We start from the raw sequence: 13,875 nt of genomic DNA on the forward strand, positions 1-13,875 counted from the left end.
TATAATATACATGCAACATGTTTTTGCCTTTCAAATATGGCATATCATATACATTCCCTGGGACCATAAATATCCAAATTACATCCATTCATTCAAGCAATAAAGAAAAAAACAACAACACACACACACACAACAGGGCCAAAATACTAAAGAACACACTCCTCCTGATGTGGGCTCATGAACAAAGCTCCAAAACAGAGACTAACAGAGCATTTGATAACCTACAATGTATACTCACAGCACATGACAGCTGATTACAAATAATAGACATACTGCCCTTAATTGACATTAAAGGGAAAATCCAGTCCAAATATAAATTAGCCTTATAAGAAAGTGTAAAATATTACGAGTTCAACAGTAAAATTTTGATCGAAATCAGGTGAAAAATAAGGAAGTTATGACATTTTGGAGTTTTGCTAGTGTTCAAGGAACCAGTTCTTGAACAGTCAATATGAATATGCAAATGGCAGAATGAGCATGTCATACAATCTTACCCTCACAACTTGCCATAGAGTTTGTACATAAAATTTTGAATTTCCAGTCTTTTCATTCAAATGCAATTATGCCCGAGGCTCAAATCCTGATATTATCTAAATGATCACTATTCTGAAATTAATCAATTAGGAATAACATCATGTTTCAAACTTCAATGACAGAAACATTGAATTTCGTCATTTTTTGTACACCATCAATGGAAAACTGTGAGGTTATGACATGGTCACTTCACTCATTTGCATATTCATATCCACTGTACAAGAACTGTTTTGCAGAAATAAGGAAGACTTCAAAATGTCATAACTTCCTTATTTTTCATCCGATTTCAGTCAAATTTTTACCGTTGAGTTTGTAAGATTTTACTTTTTTTTTTATCAGACTACAATGTAACTTATTTTGGGGCTGGATTTTTCCCTTTAATACACACTGAGAACATGCATGCTCTAACAAAATATCAATGCAGTTCTCTCAAAGTCAACTATAACAATAACAATATACATAATATTCCAATTTGAATCTGTTCTAGAGTTGTAATATGCAGTTGGATTGAAACCATGTTTAGAATCTGCACATTATTGTATTACTGTAAGCTTTTATTCCACCTGATGGTGTGTCGTTTATTTCAACTCAATACAACACCATTGGAGACTATGCACCAGGCCAAGCTTAGGGGGCTCAAGAGATGGAGTCACTGTAAGTCATACATATGTATGCCCTATAGATCCCATGTTTGATGCTGCAAGTCAAAAATTGTTGCAGCTTGTGCCAAACTGGAGCTTTACTACAGACAGGAAGACAATAGATTCACGTCTTATTGCAGAATGACTAGGCACTCTGATGTCTGGTATTGGTAATTACTTCTTGCTACAATGTATCACCACAAAGATAAGACGCCCTTTCTCAAAGTCTACACTTTAATAAGCTTGAACAATTTTCCTGATCTCAAATATCATACCTTCAGTTCACTCGCGTCCCGATCTATCTGATTCAAACTCAAAGTATCTTTCCGAGATACGAGACGACGTGTACGTACATGTAAGCCCGACCGGCTTTCACCGTCCCGACTGCCTCTGCAGCACAGCGGCAATAGAGTTACTAGCTAGGCAGCGGCGGGCGGGAGCAAGTGGTCGCAAGCCATGCTAAAAAATGCCAGGCCTGTCAGACAGCTGCAAGCATTGCCATCTCTCTCGCTCTGCATTGCATGCCCGCATGTTCAAGCAAAATGGCGCCGGAAGTGCTCCCAAGCGAGCGCGGCGTATGCGTTGAAAACATACTGTATTACAGAACCTACATCATATTGCGTATCGCGTCATGGCCTACTGCCTAACGTCGTCTGCTGCAGAGAGATCTTATGCGTGCGTGCGCTGCTGGAGTGTAGCAGCGTGGTCGATAGCATACAGCTCTATGGGGCATTCACATCACGTATTAACAACCAACATGCCCTTTACAATGTGGCCTTGGTGCCCCTCTGACTGACCTAAGTGCCCTTTAATGGCAGGCCTCTTGGAAAAAGTGCCCTTTTCTAAATGGCCTTGCCCTTCCAAAATCCTATTTCGAGGCCTGATGAACCATTGACGTAAACACAGGGATGTGCAAACAGAAATTGGGCAAAGACTGATGAAATCAAAATCAAAAGTACTGTAAAACAGAATATATTCGCGGCACGAAGATTTCGCGAATCGCAGCCGATGGCCTGTCTCGAAGCATGAAATTTTCGCGAATTCCAACAGGCATACAATGCATAGTACTGTCTGTGTAGGCAAGAATTTTTGTGTAAATTTTAATTTCGCAAATGTTGGCGCTCGCGAAATTTGCGAAATTAAAATGCCACACGAACATTCCTCGTTTTACAGTACATGACTGCACATGTCCGGGCACTAATCTGACATGTTTTTAAATTTGTGACGAACTACAGTGTAGGTCTATACTAGCTCAAAGAATCATGCAATGAAGTGGAAAAGTGAAAATACTGGTTTTCCAAGAGTTCAGAGTTTCAAACATTTTCACAAAATACAGCTCTGATTTCAGATATTTGTGAATGGGATGGACTTTTTTTTCCATCATTAGGGGAAAACTTCAGTCATGTGGCAGATGAATAGTCAAGCAAAACATATCCAACATTACATTCAAGTTTTCATTCAAATCTTCAGATTGCTCAGAAAGATGGCAGCTTCAAACACAAACATTAAACTCATAGGCTCAAGTGGACTTTCTGTGGTTCTCTTTTGGGCATCCATAGAAAACTGAAAGCTGTTTGAATAATTAAGTTCACAGCCAGTTGGAACTCCATTTCTTGAATATGAACCTCCTTGACCAATATTAAACATTGAAAATCTCCTAGATATTCAATTGCTGGATTCCATATGGAGAGCTACAACATATAAATCAGCTTTACATTTTATTTTCTGTGTGATTGTTTTTGTTTTAAACCAGACATTCTAATTTGTTGTGATTGTGTATGCCTGTACTAAGCCACTTGCTGTCACTCCCTCATTACTCGCTGTTGTTCGCATTAGCTGGTTGCTACTAATATCCACTCATGAATAAGCAATTTGCCTATCGTTGAGGGCAGCAGACAATTTGTGGCACTGGGCGCAGCCATGAGGTGTCTTAGCCGACCCCCCCCCCCTCCTCTCCCCCACCCCCTGGGCAACATGTTTATCGCGCACTTGTAACAAAGGTTCGCGCACTGAGCAAGCATTCGTGCACTCAGTACGACACGCCCATTGGCTAAAACAACCATGCATCAGTTTTTCATTCCGTGCCCGGAAGGGGGTGGGGGAGAGGGGTCGGCTATGACACCACGTAATGGCGCTGCCCATGCCAAAAATACATATAGCGCGTCACAGAATCGGTCAATAACAAGCACTAGCTTGCGATGATTAAAACAGAAAATTTAAACTAGCAAGCAACTAGCGCAAGTCTTTATTTGAGCTCATCTGTGTACATAGTAAGTACTGTAAAACAAGGAATTTTCGCGTGCACTTTAATTTCGCAAGCGCCAAGATTCGCGAAATTAAAATGCAAGCGAAAGTTCTTGTTTACACTATATACATTGCACGCCAGTGGCACTTCGCGAAAATTTCATGCCACGAAAAAGGCTGTCAGCTCCAATTCGCGAAAATTTCATGCCGCGAATATATCATGTTATACAGTATATAGCGAGCATGTTTCATTGTGCTTTATTGGGTATGACTGGATACTTCACTGAGGCAATACAAAACAAAATGCAATCTGAATACGCAAAGATGTGATCGTAGCATTACCTACATGTAGGTATTGGGTGATTTACTGAATTTATTGACTGCTCCACTGCACTAGTCTCAGAGACTCCAACCCCAAGCACCTTCTGATCTGGAGATTCTCCCGCCTGAAACCCCTAGCAAACGGGAGACTCCAACTTGATGTGCTCGAAGCGCTTAGTTCCTTGTTGCCGGGGTCCAGCTCAAGGGTTCTACAATTTGTAGATGTTATTTCATGTTATATTCCACATACTAAGAATCTTGCTATAGGATTGGTCAAGAGCTGATCACGTGATAAAGAGTAGTTTTGCCCATCACATCACCTGAGAAGAACTAGGTCACTTGATAGTACACAGTGCAACGCACTTTCCCTTCAGTGTCGCGCGGTGCGCGCAGCAAATTCATTGTTTTGTCATCAATAAAGACAGCTGTTTGTTTTGCTGATCTCTGGCAGTCCGAACAGTCTTAACGCGAGATGAGTAAGCGCAAAACAAAACTGCGTTGCACTGTGGACTATCATTTAACTAGGTCACTTGATAGTACACAGTGCAACACACTTTCACTTCGGCGCCGCGCAGTGCGCGCAGCAAATTCATTGTTTTGTCATCTACGCGCACACGTAGCCTAAGCCCTAAGGATACCTAAAGACAGCTAAAACGGTTTCAGATGTGGAATAAGATGGGAATTTCTAGGACCGTAGATGTGGAATATAAAGCAAATAATCAACTTCTGGTTTCAGGCAATGAGACAAACTATCACTTCCTCGGCGATCTGAATGTGTACGCTATCTTTCCTCAGCTGCGCTTCGGAAAGATAGCTACATCCAGATCGCCTCGGAAGTGATAGTTTGTCCCATCACCTTCACCAACGTTGATTATTTGCTTACTATCTAAGGCTTATTTTTCAACATAAGATGACACAAAGTAAGAAATCATTTCAAGAGGGAAAACTTAAATCTCAAGTGGGAGAACAGGAGATTTTGCAAAAATGGGCTTTCGGCGGGAGATCTCCTGTCGAAAGCGGGAGAGTTGGAGTCTCTGTAGTCTTTAGGTCTTTGATAGTAGGGTAACACCCCCAGTATTCGGTCACTTAAGCTTTTTTGCAATATTTTTCAAAATAAAATAATACATACATATATCATATCTACAGCAATGTATGTGAAATATATCAAATTTCTTTAATCTCAATTTTCATTTTGTTAAATATCACACAGAATTTCACAAAATCCGAAACTATATCACCTTGAAAATTCCCCAGAATACGGACACCGCGACCAGTATTCGGTCACGCAATATGCGTGTTCCGAGTCAATGCGTGTTCAAGGCAGCTGAAAAATGCGCCGTGCGCTACCTTGTTGGCGCAAAATTGCATCGGCGACGCTGCGGCGCCCGTTGGTGACTGAATACTGGGGAATCGGCACTTGCATTCAACCCTTGTACATTGAGACACTGTATCGGCATGTACGGAAATTTTGTTTTTCTTTAGCATTTTTGAGGATACCATCACACTCCAAGCTTGCGATAAGCAAAAAATCACGCGAGAGAACGCCATATTTCTCGATTTTTAGCGCTTTTTCGGCGACCCGTACTCTTAAAAGTAGCGCCGATTCTGCACTTTTGACGGTAAAATTTGGGATTTTGGATGGATTTTTGGAGGGGGCTAAGGGAGTTTCCTGTTGTGAATGACTCTGAGTAATGTGCAAGTATGTGAATTGCTGTGATTTGCGTGTGTTGTGACAGCTGAACTTACTGGCTGGTGACAAGTGATAAGTGACCGAATACCGGTAGCTGACCAAATACTGGTACCCTTACCCTACAGTTCTTCATTCTTTTTATTTCCATTGTTTCTTGCACTAATAAATTGGATACAATGTATAAAATATTGTTCATGTAAATTATGTTCATTTGGAAGTTCTCCTGAGGGCAAGTAAAGTCTAAATAGCCTCAGAGTCAGAATAAAATCAGAGGCTGACAGACCACTACGGTAGTACCGGTACTAAGCATTAAATGCTTCTGGATCAGTTTGCCATCAGGCTGCCTAACTCCCTTCTTCAGTGAGTTTAGAGCCTATATTTATTAATGGAATACACTTCAGGGCATAGTTTAAACTTTATGAAAGTTGTCACCTCTGACGAGTTGTCAGTCTCTGACAATCTCAGTAAAATCCCTGGTTTTGTTTGGCTGAGAAGCTCTCGGCGTCATTGACTATGAGTAATGACTGTTACCATGGTTACTGTGGTAATTTTCGGGGCATACTCGTGAAATAGGCCCCACCACTGCGTATCCGTACAAATACTACGGCGGCTCGCCTGTTTATACTCGTGAATTCAGCCCCACCGTGTGGCGTTCATCGGTAGATAAGCACGGCGGTGGGGCTTTCTTCCACAGTATAATACTCGTGAATACGGCCCCACCAAACGGCGTTTACGCGAGATGCATACGGCGGTGGGGCCGATTTCCACAGCATAGCATCGCACGGGTGCACGCGCACTGCGGTGGGGCCTATTTCACGATTTTGCCATTTTCAGAAACTGACAACTTGTCAGGGCTGACAAGTTTCATGAAACGGTGCCCAGAAGTTTAAAGCCAAGAATAACAGTCATTTCGACATGCTACAATGCAGCAGTAGTATCTAGTTTAGATCTAGGGCTATCCTAGGTTTTAGGGGGCTAATTATATCAGGCTTCTACAAGTGTATCTGTAGCCCCTATTTCATAACCCTACCTAATGCCGGTCGCTGTGCACCAATCACAGCGAGTGGTTGACCGAAAGATCGGTCTGTATCTGGTCGTTCGGGCGGGGAATGTTCCGCGGAGACTGCGTCTGGCTTCACGGATAAATTACTAGTACTGTATATCAGGGAGGAGAGCGATAACGTCAAAGAAATAAAAGACTCCTCCGTCCAGACAGACGATCTTTCTTATCTGTCTGATCTAAGCGAGTGGCTGCGCATGGCGTCCTCAACATCCACTCAAAGCACTATCAACGCTAACCCCGTCGCGGGGCGCTGTAACACAGTAACCTTTACGGTACGTATTTGTCCGTATGGGGTCGCTGCTGCGGTTATATCAACGCATGTAATTTATAGTCAGCTGTTCCATTGCTAAAATCTCTGAAATTCTCCAAATTATTACAATCACAACTCATATTTGAAGCATTAGAAACAGGCAAGAATACATACTGTTCGTACTAGGCTGCTTTAGTCCTCCTAATTATGCGATTTTCTTTCAGGAGCCGCACCAAATACCTACTGTACTGCGCCAGTGGTGGTACAAAGAGCTAACGTTAGAGGTCACGCCAGCGCCAGAAGAGGTTACACCAGCGCCAGAAGAGAGGTTCACGTATTTGTGTTGATCATTGAACAGAACGAACGTGCAAGGCTCTGTGTGGGGTGTACGTGTATACCACACCCATAGAGATATATACTAAGAACACTAGAGGGCGGACTCCGTAAAATCCCTGTGACCGATAGAAGGAGGCGTTCGCCATTTTGGTCCGGGCAAATTTCGACGAGCGACCGTACCGATAACGTGTAGCGCTAGCGGAGCATGCAGGGAGATCGACGACGGGATGCAACGGCAGTAGGCTAGCATCTATGCCAAGGTCTCCATCGGAGTTTGGAAATCAAACATTTTCTTAAATTCGCAAATTCTACTTAAAGTAGCATAGATCTATGTTGCAAAATGCCTGGTTTATGTGCTGCTTTTGGATGTAGAAACAGGAGAAAAGAAGGGGAGCGGAGTTCCCTTTCACAAGTAACTAAAATTACATTTATAGTGTGTGTTAAACAGATTGATTCAAGACAAAAAAAAAAGAAAAAGAAAAGTAAAGGTCTTGCAAAATTCGTCAGGGGCACTCCGCCCTCCCTCAGCTATTCTCGATCTATTGCTACTATATAGAAAGCTAATACAGTACATAACTATATGCAAGGTCGGCGGAACGGGGGGGGGGGGGGGCATTTGCCCCATTTCCAAAATAAAAACAAACACCTCCCCTTTTTAAAGTTTAAAAAGTGCTCTTTTCTAAGTGCCCTATTTGGCCCTTGAGCCCCCCCCCCAAAAAAAAAAAAAAAAAAAAAATTGTTCTTCCACCCTTTGCTATACCAGCAGTTAATTTCACTATGGTGATAGTGTGAGAAAAGCTCAGAATAATATATAAAATTATGCCCGGTGACAGAACATATGCTCCGGCATTGATATCTTTCTGAAAATAGAATTAGCATCATGGGTCTGATTGGGCTTTTGGTTCAAGGCAGGGTGAGGATTTAGGGTTAGGTGTTATGATTTGGGTTAGGGTTTATGTAAGCTTCAACATTTAATAGCTTTTCGAGCTTGAACATAATATGTCATGGAACCAATATGCCTACACGTACTTACAGAAATGATTTATTTCATTTCCACCACCACCACCACCAAAAAAAAAAAAAAAAAAAATAGAAATACAATGAAACACTCGAATACACAGATAGGACTATAGAATGCAGTCCCCTCATACAGAAAAAATGTAATAGCAAAAAAAATAAATAAAAAAATTGACGCAGTATACTGTATCACAAGGGGCATCCGGCTGTCTAGAGACCAAGAGAACCCTTTGTATTGCATGGACCATATTTCTGGTCGTGTTGGTCGGCTTGAAAGTATTACCTCGTTGAAAATAAAGTAATTTTTTTTTATTTTCATTTTCTTTACCACTCATAAGAGATTGCTAGCAACTTAAATTTTTGAGTTGTTTCCTTCTCTCATCCGACCCCCTCATCTTCTTGCTGAAAGCCAATACGTGTTCGAGCGCTTGTTGTACGTGTTTACGTGTCTACCACTACTGCGCTGCCCGGACGGACGCGATGTTTGTTTTTGCCCGGACAAAGATGGCGCGCGGCCTCTTCATCTCGGCACACGAGCACTGCGTACGCGCCATACGCAGTCCGCGCTCTAGTATATTATTAGTATACATCTCTATGACCACACCCCTGTGCGCGCGCTGCACAAAGTGTGGTTCGTGTGTGCGTGCGGGGTGAACGGACAATAAAACGGGATTTCCCCGAATGAGTGATGAGGGTCCGGGTGCACAACCACATCCGCTACTAGTATTGTATTGGAATTTGGAACCACAACAAAGACTTCGATCATGCGAGGTGTCAGAAGGTCAACGTTGCCATAGATATAACATTACATCGCACATTGTACCTGGTAAAACAGCCAAAAACCTTGGTGTGATATTCGATCAGAATATGGTCATGGACAAATTTGTTTCAGAGAAATGTAAATCAGCATCCTTCGCTTTATTAAGCTTGGAAAAGTTCGTCAGTTTTTGGATGTAAAGACCACTAGGAAGCTTGTTCAGGCTTTTGTTATAATGTCATTTAGACTATTGTAACAGTTTGTTGTATCTCTGACTCACAGTTACATAAACTCCTGGCAATTCATAATGCAGCTGCAAGATTGATCACCCACACGAAGAAGAATTCTCACATAACCCCCATTTTGAAACAGCTCCATTGGCTTCCTGTTCAGTCACGTATAGTTTTCAAGATACTGTTACTGACTTATCAGTGCCGCCATTCAATGGCACCAGAATATCTCAGTAAGTTCTTGGTCAGGTACGCTCCCTCTCGTAATTTAAGATCAACTCAGAAAAAAATCTTCTCCAATGTCCTGCTATCACAACAAAGTTTTATGGTGAGCGATCTTTTGCTCATGCTGCTCCCATGCTGTGGAATGCTGTTCCGTGTTATATAAAAGAAGCTCCCACAGTGTTAAACTTTAAAACTGCTCTTAAGACATTTTTGTTCAAAAAGTATTATGAATGAGTTTGGTTCTGCATTTATGGTACACACATTGTCCACTACATTTCCTCTTTCTACTTTCATCCCTCTCCTTTAAAGCGCATAGAGACACTACGGTAGTGATATGCGCTATATAAGCACTGTGTTATACATACAGTATATGATAAATTTGGGCAGGAGAGCCAAAACAGCCAAGAAAGCAAGTGAGACAAAAAAAAAAAAAATGATGCGTTAATTGGCTACGGAGTATGTGAAATTGGAGTATGTGAGATTCATAAGGGGTTGTGCATTTGGATTAGTATCGTGTTGAAGACCACGAGCTCTTTGGTTGATTAAAGATTTACCCCCTAAAAAGAGCACCACAAAGTTGTTTATAGCAAATCTGGTGAATTTTAAGATAAAAATAGTAAAATAAAAAATGTAAGGGCAGCAACTCTGCAGCTGAAGCTCATTTGCAATTTATGTTCATATAGTGACTCATCCCAAACTTCAATACTGTATTAGAAAATTATTTCAAAAATATTTGCACTTTAACAATAAATTAACAATCCATGTCTAATAACACATACAAACACACACACACACACACACAGGGCAAAATAATAAAAATTTTCAACAAAGAAAAAAAAAGCCAATTATAACCATAATACTTAAAAACTGACTGAAATGAAGAGCATTCCGTGTGGCATACAACATGGGAAATAACAAACATACTTTTTCATGGGATGTACACTCAGCAAAAAAAAAAAGGTAAACACTCTTTCCAGTTAATATTTTTCATAGAAGATTTTGATAAAATCAATGTGTCATATACCATATCAAAGATTATCTAATTGCCTATCAACCTGGTAGGTTTATACAAAGGGAAATTTTACGCATGAGTGAACACATTTGTTTTTGTCCTCCAAGGCAGAAAAGTAAAAATTGCAGAATTGGACATATTGAAATTCATCTGCAAATGCCCTCCAAGATAGCAATGATAGCAAAAGACCATAATTTAACGCAATGAAAGACATGAATGCAACAGCAGAAATAAGTTTCCGTTCCCTTGTTTCCCTCTATATTCAAAACAAAAACGTAGTGGGGAAACTGAAGGTGGAACATAAACATTTTCCATCAAATCAAACTTTAAATGACGTAGGGAGTAAGCCGTAAAGGTGATAAAATCGACTGAATTTCTTCATTTTACCTTTTAATTAAGGAATATAAGAATGCATGACACAAAGTCAGGAACCAAATATCGTTTCAATTTTTTTTAATTTGGAATAACGTTTCAAATTTAACTTTCTTTGTTACCATATTTTTTTTCTCTTATGTCTTTTGACTGAGGATTTGACAGAAGATTCTTTATTTTCCTCCGTTATTTTTTAACTTTCTTTATCTTTGGAGGGTTACAGAGACATCATATAGAGCATAGGTTGATTTTTATAAATTAATTTGCGTTTCTATTGTGTTGAATTAATCTTTTATTCTCATTATTATATGGAAGAGCAAATACGCTTGAATAACAACTTGTCCATTTTGCAATTTTTACTTTTGTGCCTTGGAAGAGAAAAACGAATGTGCTCACTCATGCATAAAGTTAACCTGTTTCATTGACATACTAGGTTGATAGCTACTTAAATTTGCTTTTAACACGGTATATAAAATATCATTCTTAGCCAGATAGTCTATGAGAAAGATGAACTTGAAAAAGTGTCTACTCTCTTTTTTTTCTTTTTCTTTTTTTGCTGAGTGTATTTGGTACATATTACATACACATACGTTGTAAAAATAAAAGTAAACACATTTATGCAAAATGACCAGTAACAAAGATATCACATTGAATAGATATAATGAAATCAAAATTTACAAAAAAATCATCCAGTATTTTACTTAACAAACCTTGCTCAAACTAGATTTTCATTCCGTTTCATAAGAAATAGAATTCAAAAATGGGAAAAAATGAGAAATGTATTATTGATGATATCATTATTATGGAGGTATTTTTGTCATGTAATGTCTCTTCCACATTTTGAAATATGTTACAAACTTGATAATTTTTGTAACTTGCATATGCCTTGTAATCTGGAAGCAATAATTACCGATCAAATGACAGAAGTTCATAAATAAAACTTGTTAAATACGTTTTTCAGCTATTTTTAACTTTCTGAAATATTTCCTATTTTCTTATAGGCCCTACATTATCTTTTATCTTCAAGTTTCTTTATTTCACCAAGCAAAGAAGATATAAAAACAAACAAACACATACAACAACATTAGAATACAATTACAAAATATCAGTTAAACAGTGTAAAAGGAATTGCTGTGGTAGGCAGCAGCCAGAAAGGAAATGTCCCTTATTTTCGGCTGACCTAAAAACATACGTTAAATTTCTGTTACCAATGTGTTCGAAGCAAGTAAAAATAAGAACAAGACAAGATTAAGACATAACAATCAACACACAAAGACAATAGCAAACACATGATGTCTCAAAACGTAAAGGGTAAAAACTGATACTCTAACTTAAATGAATTTGGTTGTAATTATTGAAGAGAATTTTTTTATAACCAGACTTAAATATATTCAATGAGTTAGCATTGCGTATTTCAAAGGGGAGAGAATTCCACAGAATAGGACCACTGTAAAGAATAGATCGTTGATAAAAAGATGTACGAGATAGAGGTAGGTGAAAATCACTCGCGGTTCGCGTATTGTAATTATGAATTTGATTATTGTATGTGAAAAAGTCCAAAAGAGTTTTTGGTAATATAAAGTTCTTACATAAATACATAAAAATCCCCACTTGGTATTTATACATATCATTCAATTGCAATATTTTCAGGGATAAAAAGAGTGGTGGGGTATGGGCAAGATAAGAGGCATGGGCAATGATTCGCATTGCACGTTTTTGAAGTAGTAATAGTCTTTGAATATGACATTCATGAGCATTACCCCAAACAATTATTCCATAATACAAATAAGGTAAAATTATAGCACTATAAATTGATTTCAAAACAGAATTCGGGAGAAAACTAAGTTTGTACATTACACCAATATTTTTTGATAATTTATTACAAATATAATTAATATGATTTGACCAATTCAACTTATTGTCTACAAAAACTCCAAGAAATTTCAGTGAGGAAACTTGCATGATTTGAGAACCACACATATTAATAGATACAGTATCAATGTTAATTTTTTTCTTTGTAAATATCATAAAATTAGTTTTTGATATATTGATTAATAATTTGTTCATTCGCAGCCAACTTGTAACATATTGCAATTCCTTATTAAAAACCTCTTGTAAAGAATCCATATTATCATGAGACAAAAATATACTTGTGTCATCGGCAAATAAAATGCATTGTAAAATATTAGAAACATTCGGCAAATCATTTATATATAAAAGAAATAAAATAGGCCCAAGGATCGATCCCTGGGGCACTCCACATCTTATGTTTTTATATTCAGAAACATTCTTATCAATTGATACAAACTGCTTACGGTTACTCAAATAACTTTTAAAAAGATTTAAAATAACTCCACGAATACCATACTGATCTAATTTAGCTAAAAGAATATTATGATCAAGCGTGTCAAATGCTTTGCTCAGGTCTAAAAATAAGCCCAGTAAAATTTTCCCGTTGTCTATTGCACAGATCACCTTATGAATGAAATCAATCAATGCAGAAGATGTGGAGTGCCCCGGTCTAAATCCATACTGATTTTTCTTAATAATATTGCACTTTGTCAGAAATTGAATAAGCCTAGTGGAAATACATTTTTCAAAAACTTTGGAGAAAACGGATAAAACTGATATTGGGAGATAATTTGTCATTAAATCAGGGGATCCACTTTTAAAAACTGGTACTACTCTTGCGATCTTCATTTTATCTGGAAAAGTACCAGATTCCATGCACTGATTGAATATTGCACATAAAGGTTTACATATCAAATGAACAGCTCTTTTCACAATTCGCATATCAATATTATCGTATCCAGCACTGACATCATTCTTAAAACTGGTTACAACATCAATTATCTCTTTACAAGTAATTGGTTTTAAAAATGCAGTTGGCTCAACTTTTGTAACATATTGAAGATAATCATACTCATCTGAAACATCAAAAGATGAATTAATATCGCAACCAATATTAACAAAATATGTATTTAACAAATTACAAATCTCTTTCTCATTTATAATTGTTTCATTGTTACACTTAATAGATTTAATGGTTGTTTTCTTATTGCACTTTTTCCCTAAGGCATTATTTATCACATCCCATGTCTTTTTACTATTCCAAGTACTATCAGCTAACTTTTTCTCATAATATTTCTTTTTAGCTAATTTTATCATATTAGTCACTTTATT

General features: G+C 38.3%; 1 protein-coding gene across 5 annotated transcripts in view; it reads right to left on the reverse strand.

Annotated features, from left to right (window-relative positions):
* Nucleotides 1-6,984, reverse strand: part of LOC139737670 (uncharacterized) — a 30,130-nt gene extending 23,146 nt beyond the window's left edge. For all 5 annotated transcript variants that reach the window (XR_011711391.1, XR_011711392.1, XR_011711394.1 and 2 more), the window contains exon 1: nucleotides 6,918-6,984. The gene's annotated coding sequence lies outside the window, so the exon portion shown is untranslated. The remainder of the gene's footprint in view (nucleotides 1-6,917) is intronic.
* Between the last annotated feature and the right edge of the window lie 6,891 nt (nucleotides 6,985-13,875).

The sequence above is a fragment of the Diadema antillarum genome, unplaced genomic scaffold, assembly GCF_040938485.1.
Source record: "Diadema antillarum isolate AM-2024a unplaced genomic scaffold, OU_Dant_1.0 seq00000698_RagTag, whole genome shotgun sequence".
NCBI classification, from domain to species: domain Eukaryota; kingdom Metazoa; phylum Echinodermata; class Echinoidea; order Diadematoida; family Diadematidae; genus Diadema; species Diadema antillarum.